This window comes from Triticum aestivum, chromosome 2A (assembly GCF_018294505.1).
Source record: "Triticum aestivum cultivar Chinese Spring chromosome 2A, IWGSC CS RefSeq v2.1, whole genome shotgun sequence".
Classification (NCBI taxonomy): domain Eukaryota; kingdom Viridiplantae; phylum Streptophyta; class Magnoliopsida; order Poales; family Poaceae; genus Triticum; species Triticum aestivum.
This window is the reverse complement of record NC_057797.1, coordinates 85,654,138-85,676,772: the sequence shown is the minus strand read 5'-3', so window position 1 is coordinate 85,676,772 and position 22,635 is coordinate 85,654,138. Positions and strand designations below refer to the sequence as shown.

Genomic DNA, 22,635 nt, shown 5'->3' with positions numbered 1-22,635 from the left:
TGAACATCAGAGACATTGTCTGCTAAAGTTCATCATGAGCTTCTTTAACTTTAGCAAGTCTATCTAAGCTTGACCATGGATGCCTCATTCCGCATATGTTCCGGGCTTCCGGCATGACCACCAATACCCCTAGATGGACAACTAAGCTACACAAAAAGAGTATATGAATAAGAGATTAGCAAGTGTTTTCTCGCTCAACTCGAAAACATATCAAGCAATTTTTCTTCAAAGTAGGTATACCCTCTTTTTTGTGCAAAAAGGGGTAGACACCTTCATGTCTAATAAAAAGTTCTATAGCAAATCAACCGAACCAATCAGGCTTCTATTAACATGCTTATATGCATGATAGTATATTCCAAATTGGAACTAAAACCGACTTCAATATACATAAGTGTTCAGTAAACTGCATCTTTGCCAAATTACTCAATATACACAAGGATTGAGAGATCATCATGCAACGTAAATGGTGCACTGAAAGAAGATTTGTGGATATCTGGTTAGGAGCATGAACTGCTAATCCTTACTTTGCAAATATAGTCCGGTTACATCGTCTCAATATACTTGATAAGCCTTTGGTGTGAGAAGTATATAAAAAAAGATGCATGCCCATTGAAAACTTCGAGTCTTCTGAAATCACAATTTCCACCCTTGCTTTCCTAGATATCTGCTCAAAGAAAAATGATATTATATACATTTGCATGTATGTTTTTTGCTCATGATCTTTCTATATGCCAGTGTTTTATGCAACTACATATCTAAGGGGAAAGGCATTCCTAGCACCGCGTAGGAATACCATACATTTTGAAGTAGCCACTATTCACTACTGGTTGTTGTAATCTATGTTGCTACGTTAGGTCAGCGGTTATAAACATGGGAATGCCAGACTACAAGTTCAGTACAAGGGTGATCTAAATATAGTTATGTTACAGCTTAGTCGCAACTGACTGGGTTAAGCATCTCCGACGGTTCTAGCGCAAGAAGAAAAATACCTTGACCAATATGAAAGGAAGGCAGATGCCATTAACATTCTCTAACAGCTGTAACTGAAGGAGATATCAAATACACCAGTATATATATAATAGTAAGAGACAACAAAACCAAAGACAAGTTGTTGCATAGTGTAAGCAACTTGCCTGTTTTCGATTTCCTAGAGGAGTGCCTTCTTGCTCCTAATCTTGTTGACGAGTCCTCTCCGAAATTCCTTCAAAGAACAAGATGGTAGAAATCAACTCATAATCATAATTGTAACTTGAAAGGCCCATCCGCCGTATCTCCTTTTTCTATTTTGCCGTAACAGGAAGTGCAATGAGAACGTTGAAAGCATCATACACTCCCTGCCTAATATTCTTCTCATCAAACAACAAAGATAATATTTATTTGAGAATCAATGGGGGGAGTTTCCTCACCTGAATATCTCTACTCAAAATCAACGAATGTCATAACAAACACGAACCTTCACAGGGATCTCCACCATCGAAAATCATAACGACAACCAACTTTGTGAGGCATCTTGCTCAATCATTGAGCTAAGATGAACCGAGAGCACGAAGCTCGCCGCAACATATTGGCAGCCCTGAGAGGGTCTTGAGCAAGCATCACGAGAAGCGGTGAAAAGTGAAGGCAACGAAGGGGGTGGGGGTTGGTGGAGCGGTCATCGTCGAAGAAGCGGAGGCAAGACAAGATAGGTGCACTCGATACCACGCCTCCAGGGAGGTTTACGGCGCAGGGGAGCGACACCGTGGTCGATCAAATAGAAGATACGATCATGGATTTCCCCCAGAGTTCACCTATAGCCACCGTCAGGCTGATGATCAAACAGTGCCATTTAGATGGAAATGGTGTGAAGCATCATCGTTGTCTTGGCCAGCAACATCTATCCAATCATGATTTTCTCCCAATCCCCGGCCACACCCCCCACATGACGAACGCAGAGCAGCCGCCAGATCTAGGTGATTCCTGCCAGCAAAGCAAAGCCAGCAGACATCAAGATGTTGCAGTAGCCAGACGAGAATTTTGATTGCACAACAACAACCAGACATCGGGGAGGAGGAAGTGGAGTGCTGCAGTAGCCAGACAAGACTTTTGATCAGCAGGAAGGGTGGTACGGACGGAGGAGGAGCAGATGCAGAGCGGGGGCACCCCGGAAGATCCAGATGCGCCAGCATCAAGGATGCAGAGCAGCACCGCGACCAGCAGGTCGACACTGCTCAGGGAGGGTGGCTGGTGATGACATGGAGAGGCCTGGGTGGGAGGTTGGTGGAGAGCAGGGCGCTTGGGAGAAGCACGAAGAAGAGCGGCGTTGGATGGACATGGGACGGCAGATCCGGTCAGTGCGATGTTGTTGTGTTCCACTGTCGTAGTTGCAAAGACAGTAAGGCGACAATGCTGGTTAGAGGTCTATAACATGTGGATGTTTGTAATAAGCTTTCTGGAACCATGACATTTGGCGGGCCGGCACTCTTTGTATCAGTTCTGTGCTAAATGGAATTGGGAGCAATGCTTCTTAATTTGTAGAAGTGGAAAGGGAACAGAGAAGTCCATATTATACAAACCCCTGGACCAATATGTGCCATGGACTTCAGCTTTGAATAAATCTCATCTGCAACCTGTAATAGACAGTAGCTGGTTGAGGTAGTTGATGAATCAAGAAGGAAGAAAATAAATCAGTTCCCAAGCATATATATTTGAAAGACGTGTTATGTATCAGCAAAAAAATGGCATGGCAACAATGTAATAGAAGTATTGAATTTTATGCCTTTCAGCATCACCTCCACAGGATAATTATTTTGCGGTGGCATTCAGGATACTCTTTAATTTGTGCTTCTTAAGCAGACTGCATAGTTACAGTTTAGATAAAGCCATCCAAAACTATAGCAAACTCCATCGATATTTAAATGTGGCATTCGGGGATGATTTATCATGGCCAATTAGTGAAGGATACATGCGTCTGAACTTTGGAGAACACCTCACTGTATGTTGTTCTTCCTTTGGCTTCCACCCTCACAAACTACAAAATCACGTCAAATGCTCATCAGATAAAAGTACCATCGTGTTAGCAATTCAAGTTTACATTCATGACAGAAAAACATCTCACTTCGAAAAGGTTATTGCACAGCCGTTACAGTAGATGGTCGAAATCAACTCATAAAACACAAGCAGAGGATGTAATTTTAATCAGATAACCTACAACGGCAATATAGTTTTCAGAAAATAAACATTGTACTGGCTAAATAAATGGCGATATAGTTTTCAGAAAAGTGAAATATACAAGATTCACCTTATGCTTGGAAAGAGGCTTTCCAGTCATCTTTATCGGTCACCAAACACCACCATAAGTCTTGCATTTGAGTGCATATCAATCTTCACCAATGACTACAATGCCACATGATGCTTGTGCTTCTTTTACAGTGGACCATCCGTTCTGAAAAAGCATATTTGATTTATCAGTGGATTTGATTTGAACGTGCAAAAGTAATAGAATAATAAGCATATATGAGTTTCATACTACACTTATTTATTACTACAAGGAGGTAGCACTGCAGTGTTTTTATGATATGCACAAATTTAGGAGCTTGGAGCTGATTCAGTTCAACCAAATTGCCATTTCCCAGTTCTCATCTGGACAGCCTGAAAAAAGGAAAACTGCACAATAGAGGCTAGAGAACATACACCTGGTTCATGTAATTCACAGGAAGTGCTCAACGATGCAATACCAAAATTTAATCTAATGAACGCACTTAACGATGCAATAGCCTAAAAACCATGATCTGACCATGGACAACGAAGACAAAATGGGCAAATAAACTATAAATAGAGTTGTAGCAACTTGATTGTGCACCAACAAAAATTACATGGCAGTGTGATGGTAATGTGCATTCAACCCTGTGTTACAGGCCACTTGCAATTGGACAAGGATTCAAATCAGCACCTGACAATTTGTCGAACACTTATCGATGAGTCAGAAATATTGCAACCAATGCGGGACGAGCTTGGACACATTGAGGATGACGACAAAATGGCCGCCGGCCCCCTCGATCATCTTCTCATAGAAAAGAAAGCAGCTGCTGCCCTCTCAGGCCGCCGGCGTGCTGCACGCGATGCTTGGACTCCACTGCAGGTCTTCCTTGCCGAATCCTGCATCAGTTCACATTTACCTAGCACATCAGTAAATCCTTCCAAAGGAAAGGAGCTACAGAATCCGTCAGTTAAACTTCTTGGTATCTGTCTGAAGTCTTAAGTAATCAATCACCTGAGGGTAGAGCCTCTCAAAACCGGTAGTAGTAGGACTCTTTGTTGATGGACACTATTGTACAACATTCTTCATCTTCTCATTAAGCCTTCAGGCCACTGATCCAGTTGTAGCCCACGCCGTCACTGAACTGCATTTCTTCTGCCTGTACGGATGTTTCCTTCTGGCTGTGGAGGGGAACATTGCAGTTGCAGAAAGCATTAGTTCAGAACGCGGCCCATGCGCAGGCGACCGAGGGCCCCTGCTCAACGGTGTCAACCACCGCTCCTTGGCCACGACCACCACGTCAGACTGCTCCGGCTGGGCTCCGCTTCATGTTCAACGTTGTCCTCCAGCAGTGCGCCCACACAGAAAGGCCACGAAGGATGGGAGGCGACGGCGAAGGCTTGAGCAGGAGGACAGAGACAGCGTGAGGAGGAAGAGGTCGTCGCGGCCTCGCCCGGGAGGCACCACGTCGGCCTGACCGCCTGAGGTGGTGGGCCGGACTGCGTGGCTCTGCATGTTGGCCATCGACGAACCGTGCAATGGCAATCTCCAATTTCATGGATCAGACGACGGTGAACCTTGATCTACACGGATCTGGCTACTGCTACCTCGATCTGGCACAACGCTACCCTCCAAGCTCAGACCATCACGGCTCGATCCTTCTCCTTCGCCCAGCGCGGTGGAGCCACTGCCCCAACCGTCCACCCACTAAGCGACACGACCGACCCGCTCCCATCCTTACTGCCCGTAACACGAGTCGCGACGGGGCAGTGAGGGTAAGAAACCCTAGCGGTAGCCGGGCGTGGGGGTGGGGGTTTGGAGTGCTGTTGCGTGAGGGAGTGAAGAGGTGGAGATGCTCCTGCGGCCGCGCCCGAAGAAGAGGTCGGGAGATGGGGGCGGCGGCGGAGCAGGAGATGGGGGCGGCGGCGGCACGGGAGAGGAGGGAAAGAGAGAGGTTGCATCGGGATCGAGAGGAGGGGCATCGTACGGGTTTTTCTCAGCGGGAGCGGTGGTGCGGAAAAACCTACGACTACGAAAAAAACCCGAACGAAAGTGGTGGGACGAAAGTTGACCGCGGAGACTACCAATTGCTCCCTCCACTTTCGTCCGGTTTTTTTCATAGGTTAACCTTCGTAGATTTTTTTTCGTCTGGTTTATTTTTGTCTCACCTTCCATTATTATATCCTCACGGTGATTTTTTTCACTCTCCCATTAAAAACTTTCTTAACATTTGCAAACTTTCCTAACCATGCATGTCACAAACGGGCAGGTATTGATATCACGTTACAAACAATAAAACCCATTTTTATGGAAATCAATTGAAATCCTAATGTCCTAACACATTGATTCTTACCTTTTCTAATCTCTACTCAGTTGGTAGGCATGTCACAAACGGGCACGTATTGATATCACGTTACAAACAATAAAACCCATTTTCAGGGAAATCAATTCAAATCCTAACTTTTCTAACACGTTGATTCTTACCTTTTCTGATCTCTACTCAGTTGGTAGGTCGCTTCCTACTCCCAAACCTCGATCGCACAATCCCTGAGGATTCCCCACGATTCTGCACGCACAAAAGAAACAAGCAAGAAAAACCAGCGTGACTGAAACCTACGAACCTATGTCCCTCTTCCTCCCCAGCCGTGAAGCGAAGCCGGCCGGCCGCCACCCATCGCGTGCGCCTAGGGTTCTCGATGGAGCCTGCGGCCTCCATGTCGTCGGCGAATAGGCGAAGGGCGGCCTCAGAGGCCCTGGAGCTGCAGCTACGACGGAGGACGCTCGAGACCATGCTGGAGCAGTGCGGTTATCGAGATGATGTTCAGGAGTGCGAGGACGGGAACCTGGGCTAGGGGCGGACGGCTGGGCGGCGACATCAGCGACGGGGAGGGGCCACCCCCGGCGCTGGGGTTGGCGTATCCGAGGGCAGTCCACGGTGGCTGCGGCGAGGGTGGGCTCATATCCCATTCATGGAGCTCCGGCACCGCCGCCCCGTTTCCCATCTCTTCCCGATCCGGCGCCGCAACCATCGTCTCCTATCTCTCCCTGAAGTCACGATACTGATGGTTGCCAGGGGCTCGATCCAATGAAACGCAGGATGGTCGGACACTCCAGTGCGGATGCTTGCAAGGGCGTGCTGGCCCTCGCTTGGAAGGGGATGAGACTGTCAGGAAGTTAACTTGGTTGGCGAAAGACCAGGCGCAAGATGTGGTGGAGTGGAGACGACGGAGGTTATGGTTGGTGTGGAGATCACGTGTCAGCTGCTGGGAGGATCACGACGATGGCCTGTGTGCGTTCCAGGCATTGGGCTGGGTAGCAATGCATGATGGCTATGCGAGTTCCATGGCGATGCAGACGGAACAATCAACGTCAGCATGGCCTTGGTTGGCTTGGGAAGGCTTCAAAAACTGTATATTGGTTTCATCTTGCTTTTTTTCTCTTTCACAAGTACATGTTCACTGATTCTATTTTTTAGCTGATGTTCTTTTGGTTTTAATGATGCATGAGGGTGTGATAAAAATGATTAGAAGTAATATACACTAACGTTAGGTTTAGCATTGGGGGTAACTTGGTAAGTAGTAACAATTTGTGGGTTCAAGCCACGCACCAGCAGAAGGATGCCATGCCGAGGAGTGTCGGATGTGGCCAGACCTCCAGTTTTCAAGGAAGATGGCGGGCGAGCCTCCACATCAGGGAAGAGATGAGGGGCTCCGGGGCACTTGCCAAGGAAGCTTCTCCTTGTAGTTTCTGTGTGCCAAGTTTCAATGGTCGGTCTGTATATTTTTCCTGAAAGCAGTTTGTGAATTCTGAACCTATTTAACAAATACTGAAGCCATCTCTTGTTTTCACTCCTTCTGAACCTAGCAAAATGACCTGCTTGGGTCGAACGAGGACATGGACATGGTGGTGGATATAAGAAGCATGACAAACATTCAGCTACAGAGGAACATTATGAAAGGTATGTACGGTAACTCTAGCCATGCATGGCCACACACCAACATATGTTTTGCACTGTTGCATATGTTCTAACCTAAACAAAATTGTTTACTGTAAACGGAACAATGATGCGTCGTGATACAGAGGTTGGAGAGGCTGGAGGAGACCATATGCCAACACAAAGCGCATCTTGATGGCCATCAATATGAGGAGCTGGACCTACCCACCATTTTTAATAAAATCAGACCCGTAAATCAGGCTAATTGCAAGCATCGGGTACTTGTTAGCTATCAATTAAATCTCTTGTCATGCAAGAACATGTACTTATTTGGATGAAAGGACTGTAGCACGACTCAATGAAGAGCCAGATCGACCGTCCGCTCCCAGCGCACTCCCGGTTCTGTCGTGCTGCCCCGTGCACCAACCATCCAGTAAAGATTTTGAGTTTAACATCTTTTCAGGAAGAAATTATCTATTGATCCACATGTTTGTATTTTGGCAGACATGAGTTAATTTACCATCTTTTAAGGAAGAAATTACTAGAGAGAAGAAAGCCTAGTTTTGCAAGTAGTGACAGTCCAACATCATATTGACAAATCTGGTTTCTCTTTCCATATATACTAGATCACTGAAGGCGCGCGTTGCTGCGCCCGTCCCTTTTTACAATGGAAAGGTAGGTATTTATAAATGTCTGAAAGCATGATTACTACCCAGATCCAAGCCACATAATAACTCTGTGGTGGTCGAAATCACGATATGGCACCTATAATTTCATTGAGTCCATACATATATGAAAATGGCACTGATCGTTACTTCTTCTTTGTGAATAAACCAGTACAAAGATAACATTTTAAGGTAAGAGAGCTCTGTCATTTTTTCTCGTCTGGAAAGGCAAGCCCTTCTGTTGTACTTCCAGGAACACTTTGGCCTTACCAAAAAAATTGACAACTTTAGCGTGCTCGTACCAGCAGAGAATTAACGCATCAAACCTGCAATAACTGGACAACAGATGATACAAAGGTATACCGAAGAGACTACACTTGCTCAGAACAAAATGCAAGTAAAACTATTATCAAATGAAGAATTTTACCCAATAATGGCAGATGCAAGATCCAAAAATAAAATAAAATCCATGGACTATCTCCCAAGGCGAAACATAGTTTCTCTCAAACTGATATGTGAAAGTGCCTCGGGCCCTCATAGTGCCCATGAACAATGATCGAATTGGTAATATAATTGCTATATGGATTACAATTGCTACTGTAGTGGAACTAATTTAGCAACACAAGTAGCACAAAAAACTAAAATCAAAGGTAAACCTTCTTCTTTTTACTCTCTTTAGCACAAAATTAAATAACACACTGAAAACTGGTCAATGTTGAACAGTGTTAGATGATAAAAATAACTTGTACCCACCTAGATCTGTGTATATATATTTGCTCAAATTCAAACTAATGGTCACCAAAGGAAGAAATCTCCCTTCCAGATAGAAGTAATTTATGAACTCAAGAAAAGATAGAAATCATTTAAATGACGGACTAATTTTCTTGCGGAAGTAACCTGCAGGCTAAAAATGTTTTTTGAGAACTGAAGCATACTACAAATTGACTGTCTATTTTGGACGAGCAATTAGAAACTACTTATTGTTTTGTATATAGCAGATTGAACAACAATTCTTTTTTTCTTCTTCTAAATTTGGAGGAACACAGTCCTCAGTATGGTGACTATATAATCTGGATTATCGAGTTGGAGTTTGTCAACTTATGTTATTTGCATATGTGCTACAGTGTTGGTAATGGAGGAGGCCAGGAGTGTAGGTTCTAGCAATCTCAGAAGTGGGATAGGTAGAACGACAAAAAGTCAAACTAAATTTAATGGAGCAATGATAATAAACAAAACCAAGACCTTAACTGGTAATAACAAAGTACACCATCTGCATGCTTATAATCGAATTCAACCTTAATTTTAGTGTATATAACAGCAACATGGATGCAACAATGTGTTTGGAATTTACAGTCTTTAGGCCCATCTAATCACGTGAAGTGCAAATTCATACTACAAATTAGCATGGGGAGATCCATATAAACTTTCAGTGACTAAGATAGTGCAACGTTTGCTAATTTTGGGCTATCACAGGATAAAGCCATGCACTTGTTGGTGCGACAAAGCGACATGCTAGAAGAAACATTGATCACAAATGTAAAAGCAGATAAATAAATCAGCAATTTACTATAAAGAAAAACTACTTAGAATCATGAGAAATTTGTGTTCTTTGGTTCACACAAAAATGAGTTTAAAGGAAGAGCATTGAGCAATATCCCCTATGAATAGGAAGAGCTGCCACAACCTTGTTATGTTTATGAATTTTTTTCTGGATAGTTGGTGATGCAAGGTAGTAATGAAAATAAATTGGTATATTGAAAGCATGATCCTCTAGTCTGAACAGTATCTCTACAAAAGAAAAGACAAAACAGACCTAAGTCGCAAGAATAGAAGCAAGTTACAGCAAGAGTATCTCATTTCTATGTACATTGTATTTGTCAGGCAAGATAAACGCACATGATATCATGTCAGTTAATTTGATTTGCTACAATGTTGGTCTAAATCAGATTCACTCCGTGCATCAATAGAGCAAATTATATCTCAGAGTAGGCATGTGAGAGGTTTTATCCAATAATATTGTGGATGAAAGCAAACAAGAAGGCATGGCAGAATAATCGATCATGATAAAGGAGAGAGCAGTACCTAGAGGTCTTCGACGTTTGACACAAAGGTCGGCGGAGTCCTTTTGGTTGCACAATGACACATCAAGTTGTTCTACTATGAAGTTATCAATGTGAAACTGCTCAGATGGATCCCGTGACATAACATATCTTTTATGTCAGCACAATATCAAGAAAAAATAAGTATATGTTTGTTGAGAGCTTGAGATACATACCTTCCCAATCAGTACTGGCCAATAAGATTAATGTGACCCTGTCCACAGAGAAAGATGACACCTTTCTTCAGTAAATTGTGATATCCACCTAATAAAAACACAGATATGCGCTAGTTATAATACAAAAAAACAGCATACCAGAAGTTCTAAGAAACCAGTGACAGCTATGAGGACTTGTCATTATCAAAATTTCATCTATATTAAATTAAAATGTACAAACTGCGACATATTATAACTATGGGCACACCTTCACTCTGAATAGAAAGATGGTTAGTGAACTTACCTTGAGAGCACCTTTGACAACGCAATCAGATCCTCCATCTCTTAATTCAAATGTCTCATATATTCGTAAATCCAATTATCCAAATATTAAAACTGAACAGTTCCGAGGGATCTTAGATACATTACATCATTTCTTCTCACTTTATTCCGGGAGAAATTTGGAACTGTCATTTTACTGATTTTATTATTCCGCCTGTACATATATAATTCTTCCTAGATGCACAATCCCTGCAGATTGTCATACTTATCGGTACAAAAACTTGCATCAGTAAATCAAGAGATTTAGCAAGAAAGAGAAAGGAGCATTCGAATGGAGAGGTAGAGCAATATCATTAGACAACGATAGGGGAGATAGAAGAGGGGTAGAAACGGATTACCTGCAAAACTGCAAGGTTGTTACAGACGCAGAGTGGTGAATAAGGCAAGGCGAACATGGTGAGGGTGCCGGAGGTGTCATGTCGCGTCGCATCGGCTGAGCTGTGCGCCGATCTGGACACGCCGCCATCCCACGCGAGCACGCGCGACGCAAAAGGTGAAGGGGCAGCGTCGGGACCAACAAGGAAGATGGAACGCCGCTGTAGCATCAATCTGTGTCGTCACGGAGGAGGAGGGCTAGCCCGCTGGGTTTGGATGGGGCGAAGAAGATGGGTTCTGGGAGGGTTTGGGCATCCACATCGCCCAGTGTCAGTCACCGCCGCCGTTAGCGCGATCAGAGAAGGGTTGAAGCCGCCAACGGGAAAGGAGAGGTCAGGATGGGAGCGAACGATTTAGCATGGAGGGTAGTTGGATTGGGTCGCCTCACGGGGTCCATGCGCACTGGCAGCTCAATGGGCTTACCTGGCCTCTTTCTAGCCCAGTAAACCATAGTGCTCCGATTTTGTTTTTGGAGCAGCAGCCCGGAAACTGTAGCACTAAGGCACATCCAACGACCAAAAACGCCCGCATCGTGAGATCTAACGGCTAAACAGCTAGGGGCGTGAGAGAGTAGGGAAAGTGCTCAGTTATAATGTTTTTAAATAAGTGTATAATTTGTTTTGATTAAGAAAGAAATGTATACATGTTTTTTATATATGTATCTCCCCTGATCTGTTTGTAGTAAAACCGACTTTGATGTTGCAGTTTTCCTCATATTTTAGTGCTATAAGTACTAACTCGCTTTAGTAGCAATATTTTCTACTCAGGTAGATGCCTGTTTCTGTCCAACCATGGACCTATTATATTGCTTTGTTGTAAATTATTAAGCCTGAAACAATCAATGCATTTCCTGCAGCCTATCTCACGCAGGTAGATAGGTGTTGCATTCACAAGCAAGCCACTACGCGCGATTAGGCTGTTCAGATTCTCCTGTGGTGTCGAATTGTTTTGGTTTGTACTTTGTTCTCTTCATTTTAACTGCTATCTTCTCTTACCTCTTGCAGACTAATGTTTTCTTATGGGAGAGCTGCTAATGGTGAGCGATATTCCTTGGGTCATAACAAGATATGAGTTGAACAAGTACAAATAAAGGTAAATGGCATATTTTCACCGCAAAAAAATGGATACTCTTATCATTTGCTTGTCTTACCACAATAATTGGTGCGCTTGAAATTTCAGAAAACGAAATATGTATGGCAGTTTGATTAATGCATTGATGATGTAATTATATGGCTAATATATGAGATAAAAATAGCTACATGGAGGGACTTAATTTGGAGTTTGTTATGGTTTGTCCCATGTGGTGGATAATGGGTCAGTAGACATACTCGATTGGTTACTTCCAAGTAGTTTGGTTAGTACGTGAGGACCTTGGAGGGAGGTATGGTGTTGATTAATATGTGTTAGTGACCATGAGTTAGGATGACACTGTCTGATATTGCCGGATCCTTCTATACTGCATCGAGGTTCATGTGTTCAGTTCATGTGTTGTTTCCTCAGCCCTTACCGCCATGGTTTTCTCAAGTGCAACCGCAAGCTTAGTAATAGCAAGATAGTAACAATATTTTTTTCGAGGGTTGACATGATTATGAATGTTTGGGGAATTCTATTTTTGTTTCTACCTGATGATTAACTGTTCGCAAGATGTGTGTTTATTTTTTATTTTTTTTTTGGTAGCTTACCAAGCGGATTGGACCACTTGGTAAGATGTGTGTTTATTGACTATGTGGCGGTGAAAACTTGAGAATAGGAAGGGATTTAGCATGGTGAAAGGAATATATTGAACTATTATTGTTTTTCATAATATAAGGTATGCCAACCGTATATATTTTCTCAACGAGGAGTTAAACACATATTGAGGATGGTAAAAACCTTTGTTTGGACCTATATTATGACATTAAATTATTGGAAATTTCCCTTGGGTTGAAAGAGTAGTGGACTTCAATTTCTAGGTCTGTAATTACAGAAAATTTATGCACTTGTGTTGTTCACTTTTCCATGTTTTCTTCAGGCATTGGGCAAGGCTCCTCCTGTGTGGACCGCGAGAGATTTAGAAGGCCGAAATGGTTCAGGCAATTGTCGACCATCCAACTTATCGAGAGATTTAGAAGGCCGAAATGGTTCAGGCAACTTATTGGGCAAGGCTCCTCCTATGTGGACCGCGAGAGATTTAGAAGGCCGAAATGGTTCAGGCAATTGCCGACCATCCAACTTATCGAGACCATCATGGATTCCAACCGAGTTATTTGTGATATCCAGAATATAACCCGACACAAAGAGTTCTTTGTGATGCCAACTGAAGTATAGAAGTACATGCATTTGCAAAAAATAGATAATGCATTACTCTTATATTCTACTCCCTTTGTAAACTAATATAAGACTTTTTAGATCACTAAAGTAGTGATCTAAAAAGTCTTCTATTAGTTTACAGAGGGAGTAGTATGCTATCTCCATATTTTTGATATTCTTAAATTATCAGAAATCCACCTTTAGTGAAGGCATTACTATGCATGATTATTTTATGAAAGTTAAACATACAACATAAATCGACGACTTGATAATTTGTTATATTTGTTGGAAACTGACCGTGCGGAGCATAAAGTCACTTAGGTGAATCGGGTATCTGAGACGAGGAGCACAAGATACCTTATTCCACAAATTTTGGAGATAGAATAAGTTCATGGTGTAAAACAGGATGATGCGACACACACATACACAGGTGTGGTTCATATGTGGTCTCACCCATCTCGCACCAGAAGCACACTTCTGTAGGCCCACACATGGTCCACATTTGTTGGCCTGTGGCAAAGCACAACGTGCATCCATGAGCAATTGGTGGCTATATTTTATTGCATCGGGAGCAAGAATGCGTTTTACTGTTCTTGCCAACGGATTATACGCGCCAGTGTATATCTGCAGAGTCACCTCTCTTCAGATTGTGTAGAGGAGCTCAGACCAATTATTAGAATGTAAATTGCATGTCTACTCCAATACACATCAAATTATTAGCTTTTATGTGTGCACATTGTATATTCTGCAGTCTGCAACATCAAATTATTAGCTTTTATGTGTGCACACTGTATATTTATAGTCTGCACACATCTCAGAAACGTTCGGGTGCCTGTTTACTACTCCCTCCGTAAAAAAAAATATAAGAGTGTTTATCTAAAAGCTTCCTTCCATGTACTTTTGGCATAGTTTAGATTTTTGTGTCACCTCTCCTTAGGAATTAGGGGATGTCCTACATGTCAAAGCATTTCTGGTCTAATCCTAATCTGCCGTGTTTTGGAGCTTATGAATTTCTTAAAATTCATTTACTTAAGAATGCGATCTTCCGGTGTTCATTGATATAACGTGTTGTCTTTTGCATACTTTTTGTAGTTTCAGTAAGATTGATCACATAGATGGTTCTACATGGATAGAGATATCCACTTAGTGCACATCTGTTGAGATTCAAAAGGTAATTGACATTAGTTGAGATTCAAAAGGTACTTGATTTTTGTGAAAATTATCGGTTCATGTTGTGCCCATTTGTAGACTTTTTCTCAGTTTTTTTTTAAAATTGTATGTACAAGCCGAATTCAGGTGCGGTACAAGCCATGGTGCACTATATATTTACCAAGGGTGATGTGTTGTTGGTTGAAAAATTGCCGCAGTTAATAGCTTCGGCTTAATATTTGACACGGACTTGAACCATTTGCAGTGTCATTGTCAGGCTGATTATTGCTATGGAGAATGAAACATCCATGCTATCGATGAAGAACAATCTCACAAAATTGAATATATCTTCTTGTGCTATTATTGCTGAAATTAAGAGGCGCACTATAAGTCTGAGGAATTGTCAAGCTTTGTGTACCTTATAATAGTGGAACCCATGGATGCGTGAAGTTGAGTAATATTAATACTACTTAATCGTTGACGACATATATCCAGTTAGCGAACGATTTGATTGGTTAAGGAGACACAATAACTACCGAGAAGAAAACAAGTGGAAGAGAGTCTTTATTTGTCCATGTATGATGGAAATCAGATGCCCACCTTGCTTAACAAATATTTCCGAATTAAAAGAATAATTTGATCAATGTTTTTATGTTTTTTATTATTATGTGACAACACATGGACATTCGGCTTTTGCCCGTTGCAACGCACGGGCATTCCGCTAGTGTACATAGAACACGAACGCGAACATAAACCCATGATGATTTATTGTGGAACGCAAGGGGTGTGGCACAAAGATTTTGGGCCGCATGATTGTGTCGCGATCCGTGAAGTGGATTGGTTTCTGCATTTGATTAGATCAACCCTAACATGTCGATCCATTTCGTTCGTGTTGGTCCGTGTGGGTCCGCGAGGCTGAAAACCATGGCCCATTGTGCTGACGCAACTCAAATATTGTCCGTGCACTGTTAATCTGAACAAATTTTTACCTTAGAATTGGGCGAGTTTTAGGAGCACACGGATACAAGACAAACACGCTGCATATTCGTTCGGCGTCCGCCTTGGGTCCGCATGTTGGCGTCTAACTACCACCATCGGTCCAAGCTCGTCCTTGGTGCACCGGCCAGCCAACTTCACCATTGCGTCATGGCTGGCATGCATGCCCCTCTACCTTCCCGTTCGTCGATGCCGCTACGACTGGCAGCAGTGCATCCCGGCGCCATGGCCGGATGTTCATCTGCTACACGGCTGACACCTCAACCCCGATTGGGTGCCCGTGTCGATGTTGTCGCAGTGTGTCCACACTCGGATGGACGAGATCCTCCGCCACCGTGCTGCACTCCTGGCCGAGTTGCGCGCCCATCGGACTACGCGGTGGACTCTCCCAACTGGGACTCTTGGCTCGCCAGGGAGCATGAGGTCTGCCGCCGGCATAGCTTGTGTGTGACGGTTGTGCGGGCTACACATGCTCCACCACCGCCGATGGTGGTGCGAGAATAGGAGGATGCCTTCCTCCCGACGCTCGAGGAGGCCAACAGGCGGGCCTACGAGGAGTCAGAGCTCGAAGAGATGGCCTTGTGGCCTGGCCTTGCGAAGGCACTGGCGGATTCGGTGGCCGGCGTGGAGGCCAACCTGCCGCTACCACCCACGCACGCGCCCAAGGAGGAGGAACTGCTGCACATCTACGTGTTGACGAGCACGATGCCTATCTACGTGTCGTGCCCAACCGTTTGGATCGGCGCGACCGAGGAGGAGGAGCGGCAACGTGTGCACAAGCGGGAGCCGCGGGCGCTGGCGTCTGAGCGGGCTGCGGCAGAGCGCGGGGGGGGGGGGGGGGGGGGGGGGCGCAACGTGGAGGCAGAGTTGCACGACCTATAGCAGGAGGCGGCACAACAGCAGCAGGCATATCCCCTGGGCGTAGGCACCAGCATACGCCGACCTCGCCAATAAGGACGACGACGGTGAAGATGACGCCTAGATACACCACCCCCTAGATTCCCCATTGCCGACGTAGATGTTCAATTTTTAATTCTTATTTTAATGTTTTTAGTTTTATTTATTGTATGAATGGAGTTTTGCCGACTATCTTTTTTTAAATCCTATGTCTGCCCGCAAATCTCGAATGTGTTAGCTGCGTTGGGCGCACCTAAGGCCCACCGGATGAAATCGGACATCTTCGTCCGTCTAGCCAACCCGAACGAGCAAATAGTTGACCAAATGAGCGTCCATTTGTGTCGGCACGTTGTAGTTGGCCTTAGAGTTTTGTCCCTTGTGAATTCCTGACTGAGACAACATTTGGCAGTAAGACGCAGCCCACCCACCACGGCTCTCTTGCTTTTTCTTTTGACTTCAAAATTCCAATTTGTTGTATCTTTTGAGCCGAAAGTCCACTTTGTATTTCAATTGCACATTCGTGTTTTTTTGTGATGAGGGCTTTGAAACAAGACCACTCTTGAACACGTTCGGACAAGTTTTAAAATTTTCATCAAGTTTCAACTACTGGAACTTCTTAAGAATGAATGATAAATTCACCAAGTTTCAGAACTAAAACTTGAACACAGACCCAAGGCCTCGAGTTTCTAAAACTGAAACTTAAAGACTAACCATAAACCCTAGGCCCTAAAAACCCTAAACCCCTAAAAGCAAATGAAACTTGATAAAGACAATAATATTATGACAATCAAGTTTGAAAAATTGAAACTTGCATTTTTTTTTAGAAAATTGTTGAATTGTATTCAAGATTGTCCTTGCTTGAAAGTTCTCGTCGCAATGAACATAAATGTGCAAATAAATTTTAGTTTGGACTTTTGATTCAAAAGATATTGTTGATTCAAATTTAAAGATGAAATGAAAAGACATGGGAGGTGGGATGGATGACACATGCATCTCTAGCAAAAACTGCCAAAAGCAAGCATGGATAGACCCTCGCCCTACAATAATCAAAGCCTTAGGGCAAACAACTTTATGAATCTTAAAGCAATCCGACGGCTGTATGAATGTGTGCTCCCGTCCCGGCGTACCTTTGCGAGTTTCCGACCTATAAACCGTGGAAACTCTCGTCTTGAGGAAGCCTACAATTCCAACAAGCAAAACATGTAAAAAAGAATATTTTATAAATATAAGCCTTAGCATAAGTGTGATACCAGTTTGATCTCCTTTTTTAGCTAAAAGGACAAAGGTCATATACTCATATGAGGTTACGTAACAGTGAACGGGAAGAAGGAACGAGTGAGGCTTTCATTGGTCAAACAATATGCCCTCCTCACTTGAGGAGAGTGAAGGTCATGACTTATTGAAGAAAATTGTTAATTGGCCAAGAGAAGGGGAACTCCTTTTGTCAGCCAAAGCTTACCTCTTTCATCTCAATTTCACATCTTGATCTCTCTCACTTCGCCCGCCTGTCGTATCGGCTTGGCTTCCTCCGTCAAGCGACAACTTCTACCTCTGACGGCTTCACTATCGCTCATGACTGGTAATAGTTGTATCAAGTAGAACTAACCCTTACAGAAACACACCAATGAAAACTTAAAATTACACCCGAATATTTGGGGTGTCGAAGTCTTCTTTCCCTTACGTCCATTGGCGGCGCGCCACGAGCAAAGCTCGTTGCTGCCTCTGGGCATCCATCTCGACCAAAAAAACCTTGTGTAAACTCATGAGCTTATATAAGCAGTGACCGAAAGACTCCCGGCAATGATCCACATAACAAATCACCGCCCCGGAGAAACAATTGTTGAAGGGGGCCTAAAGAGCACCCCCGTTCCGGTCAGAGTGGTTGGAGAACACAAATCACACTCTTATCGATGAGGCTGTCGGCGTTCTAGGAACGGGGGTCCCCAGACTTGCATGCCTACGGCCTGCAGCGTGGCTCAGGTGGGGGCCCATCGCGGCCCATCTTCATCAGCCCAAGCTCAAGACCCTCGCGAGGGGCCAAGCCTCGCGGGGCGGACGACAGGAAGCTTCCTCAAGAGCGGCCTCATCAGGCAGGCTCACGAGGAGGCGGAGAGATCAATGCAAGGGTACCTCGCGAGGATCCCATGACGCAAGCCATGAGATCAAGGCCAGGCGGGCGCCGGCCTGCGCAGGGTCCTTGTTCCCCCTTTGGTGCAAAGGAGGCAAGCACATGCCAAGGTATCAGGCAAAGGTAACCATTCCGGTGCAATGAGACCAAGACCAGCCGGACGGAGGTCACCGTGGAGCCCAAGACGGTGTCATCACCAGTGCTTTTGGCAGGCGAAGACCACCTTTGGTCAGGATAACTTGTACTAGATGTTCCCCTTCAAAATGGCCAATTGTTGGCGCCTTTCCCGCTCAATTATTCGGGGAGAGGCCCAGGGCCTCTATAAATAGAGCTAGCCTCCACAAAGAGAAGGGGAGAGAGAAACCCAGTAGAGAGTAAGTAGAACACACCGCACCAGCTCAAGAACACCCCTCTCGAGGCTGTTCTTCCCTTGTATTGTCCATCATCAGCCCCAGAGGCAATCCATCACACCACACACTGGAGTAGGGTACTACACCACAACGCTGGCCTGAACCAGTATAAACCTCGTGTCTCTTGTGTTGTTCATCATTTTCATCTTAGTTCGCACGAGAGGATTGGACGTAGATCGGTAGGGGAGAGATCTCCACGTGCACCCCAGTGTTCGAACCTCAAGGGTCTGCCGGAACCCGAAATTCGACATTTGGCGCGCTAGGTAGGGGTGTGCCAGAGGCCTTCTTCCTCCGTGTCGCGTTCCACCGCTTCGCCGCCCAGATGTCAAGCAACCCGGCTACCAACGCCGACCGCTGGGCGGCGTGGCCCGCCCATGCCGTGTCGCCGTCTTAGGGCGACCTCAACCTTGCGCCTCAGGTAGCTCGCGCTCCGCAGGGCGCTGCAGGACGCGGGTGACGCGGCCAGACGCCGCCTGCCCTCACGCCACGCAGGTGCGGGCCGCAGCAAGGTCCTCGAACCACGCCACTGCCATGGCACCATACACTCGACGGGAGCAGGCGAACTCCAGGGCCGCGCTCACGGTGGCCCGAGAGCTACTACGGTGCCGCTTGCTGGAAGGCGGTCACGACGTGTTGTTGGAGCGAGTGGCCGAGCTCCTGGATGCCGCCGCCTCAGGAGCGCCCCCTTTCTGCATCCAGCTGGCGCCCCAGATCCAGGACAGGTCGCACGACGAAATTATGCGCGCCCACGCGATTTCAGGCGGGCCCCAGGGTCGGTCCAGCGCCAACACCTCCGCCAGCACCGGGCGGCTGATCGCGCCAGCCCTTCCCCAGGCCGGCGAAGGGATGCACGCCACGGCCTTTGGCCTCGGCGGACCACCGCGTCATCACATACAAGGCGACGCCCCAAGCCAGACTACATGGCATGCGGGGCGCTACAGCGACGTCCACGAGGTGGTCGCCCCAGAGGCCTATGTACCTCGCATGGTGGATCAAGGGCGCAAGCTGGAAGAAGGTCACGACTCGTTCCTCGGGCCTGGCTGGGACGAGGAGGTGCCGGAAGCCGAGCTCTTTCAGGAACCCCAAGAGAGCAACGACAATCGCGCCGATAGCAGCAACTATCGGGTACCACTCATCCCTCAGGAGCAAGCTTACGCTAACCATGTGAAAGTGCAACTATCCCTAGGTGGTTTTGGTAATTCATAACAACATATAGCTCATTGAGCTAATGCTATTCCAAGATGATTATTTCAGGAAAGCTCAATGATTGGCATGGCATGGATGTGAAAGTGGAACCCTCAAAATGCTAAGGACAAAGGATTGGCTCAAGCTCAAAAGCTCAAGACTCTTCATTTTATATTTTAGTGATCCAAGATCACATTGAGTCTTTAGGAAAAGCCAATACTATCAAGGAGGGATGAGGTGTTGCTTAATGAGCCTCTTGCTTCATGTGCTTAGTGATATGCTCCAAAACCCTCAACTACTTTCCCATATCCACATTTGACCTAAACCCTAAGCCAAACTCGGTCCTACCGATTCTTTCTGTCCGGCGCCACCGAGTTTCACTTGTCATAAGCCACTGCCAAACCCTAGCAATTCGGTTCTACCGATAGGGATCTCGGGCTCACCGAGATGGGATTGCAAACTCTCTGTTTCCCTTTCGTAACTTTTCGGTCTCACCAAAATAGCGGATCGGTCCCACCGAGATTGCAATGTAAACTCTATGTTTCCCTTTTGTAAATTTTCGGTCTCACCGAAAGAGCAAATCGGTCCCACCGAGTTTGCCTGACCAACTCTCTGGTCAGCTAATTACCAAAATCTGTCTCACCGAGTTTGTGTAATCGGTCTCACCGAGATTACGTTATGCCCAAACCCTAACCATATCGGTCCGACCGAGTTGCATGTCAGTCCCATCGAAAATCTCTAATGGTCACTAGGTTTACCTTTTTGGTCCGACCGAGTTTGTTGATTCGGTCCCACCGAGATTGGTAAATTGTGTGTAACGGTTGGATTTTGTGTGGAGGCTATATATACCCCTCCACCCCCTCTTCATTCATGGAGAGAGCCATCAAAACACATATACACTTCCAACTCATATGTTCTGAGAGAGAACCACCTACTCATGTGTTGAGACCAAGATATTCCATTACTACCATATGAATCTTGATCTCTAGCTTTCCTCAAGTTGCTTTCCACTCAAACCTTCTTTCCACCAGATCCAAATCCTATGAGAGAGAGTTGAGTGTTGGGGAGACTATCATTTGAAGCACAAGAGCAAGGAGTTCATCATCAACACACCATTTGTTACTTCTTGGAGAGTGGTGTCCCCTAGATTGGCTAGGTGTCACTTGGGAGCCTTCGACAAGATTGTGGAGTTGAACCAAGGAGTTTGTAAGGGCAAGGAGATCGCCTACTTCGTGAAGATCTACCGCTAGTGAGGCAAGTCCTTCGTGGGTGATGGCCATGGTGGGATAGACAAGGTTGCTACTTCGTGGACCCTTCGCGGGTGGAGCCCTCCATGGACTCGCGCAACCGTTACCCTTCGTGGGTTGAAGTCTCCATCAACGTGGATGTAGGATAGCACCACCTATCCGAACCACGGGAAAAACATCCGTGTCTCCAATTGCGTTTGAATTTTCCAAACCCTTCCCTTTACATTCTTGCAAGTTGCATGCTTTACTTTCCGCTGCTAATATACTCTTTGCATGCTTGCTTGAATTGTGTGATGATTGCTTGACTTGTCCTAAAATAGCTAAAATCTGCCAAGAACTAAAATTGGGAAAAGGTTAAGTTTTTATTTGGTCAAGTAGTCTAATCACCCCCCTCTAGACATACTTTCGATCCCACAAGTGGTATCAGATCTTTGGTCTCCATTTGCTTTGATTTCCATAGCTTTTGGTGGTCATAGCCTTGGTTTCACAACCTAGGAGAGTATGGCGTCTAGCGAGGGAAATTATCACCGTAGAGGTCCTTACTTTGATGGTACTAATTTTGCTAGTTGGAAGCATAAAATGAAAATGCATATTCTTGGACATAACCCCGCCGTTTGGGCTATTGTGTGTGTTGGTTTGCAAGGTGACTTCTTTGATGGGAGAGAACCAAACCGTGAAGCTACCGCGGATGAGTTGAAGATGTTGCAATACAATGCTCAAGCTTGTGATATTCTCTTCAACGGATTGTGCCCCGAAGAATTCAACAAAATCAGCCGCCTTGAGAATGCAAAGGAAATTTGGGACACTTTGATTGATATGCACAAAGGTACCGACTCCGTCAAGGAATCCAAGTTGGATGTGCTTCAAAGTCAACTTGACAAGTTCAAAATGAAGGATGGTGAAGGTGTCGCTAAAATGTACTCTAGGCTTGCTCTCATCACAAATGAGATTGCCGGCTTAGGGAGTGAAGAGATGACCGATAGATTCATCATCAATAAGATTCTAAGAGCCTTGGATGGAAAATATGATACCGTGTGCACATTGATCCAAATGATGCCCAATTACAAAGATCTCAAGCCAACGGAGGTGATTGGAAGAATTGTTGCTCATGAGATGTCACTTAAGGATAAAGAGGAACTTCACAACAAATCAAGTGGTGCCTACAAAGCCTCATGTGAAGCCCCTACATCATCAAGTGAGAAACAAAACTTCAGTGAGGAATTGAGCTTAATGGTGAAGAACTTCAACAAGTTCTACAAGAGTAGAAGCAAAGATAGAAGCTCCAAGTCAAGGTCCTACAATAACAAAAGATCTTCTAGTCGAGAGCGAAACTGCTACAATTGTGGAAGACCCGGACACTATTCTAATGAGTGTACGGCTCCCTACAAGAGAAGAGAAGACTCTCCAAAAAGAAGAAGCAAAGAATCACCACCAAGAGAGAGAAGGAGTAGAGATGATCGTTATGAACGAAGATACTCACGGAGAAGCAAGGATTTGGAAAGGAAGGAAAAATCATCAAGGAGCTACAC

The 22,635-nt window shown here is 45.1% G+C and overlaps 1 pseudogene; it reads right to left on the bottom strand.

Annotated features, from left to right (window-relative positions):
- Window positions 1-419: 419 nt before the first annotated feature.
- On the bottom strand, window positions 420-6,264 carry LOC123191549 (transcription factor-like protein DPB; annotated as a pseudogene).
- Between the last annotated feature and the right edge of the window lie 16,371 nt (window positions 6,265-22,635).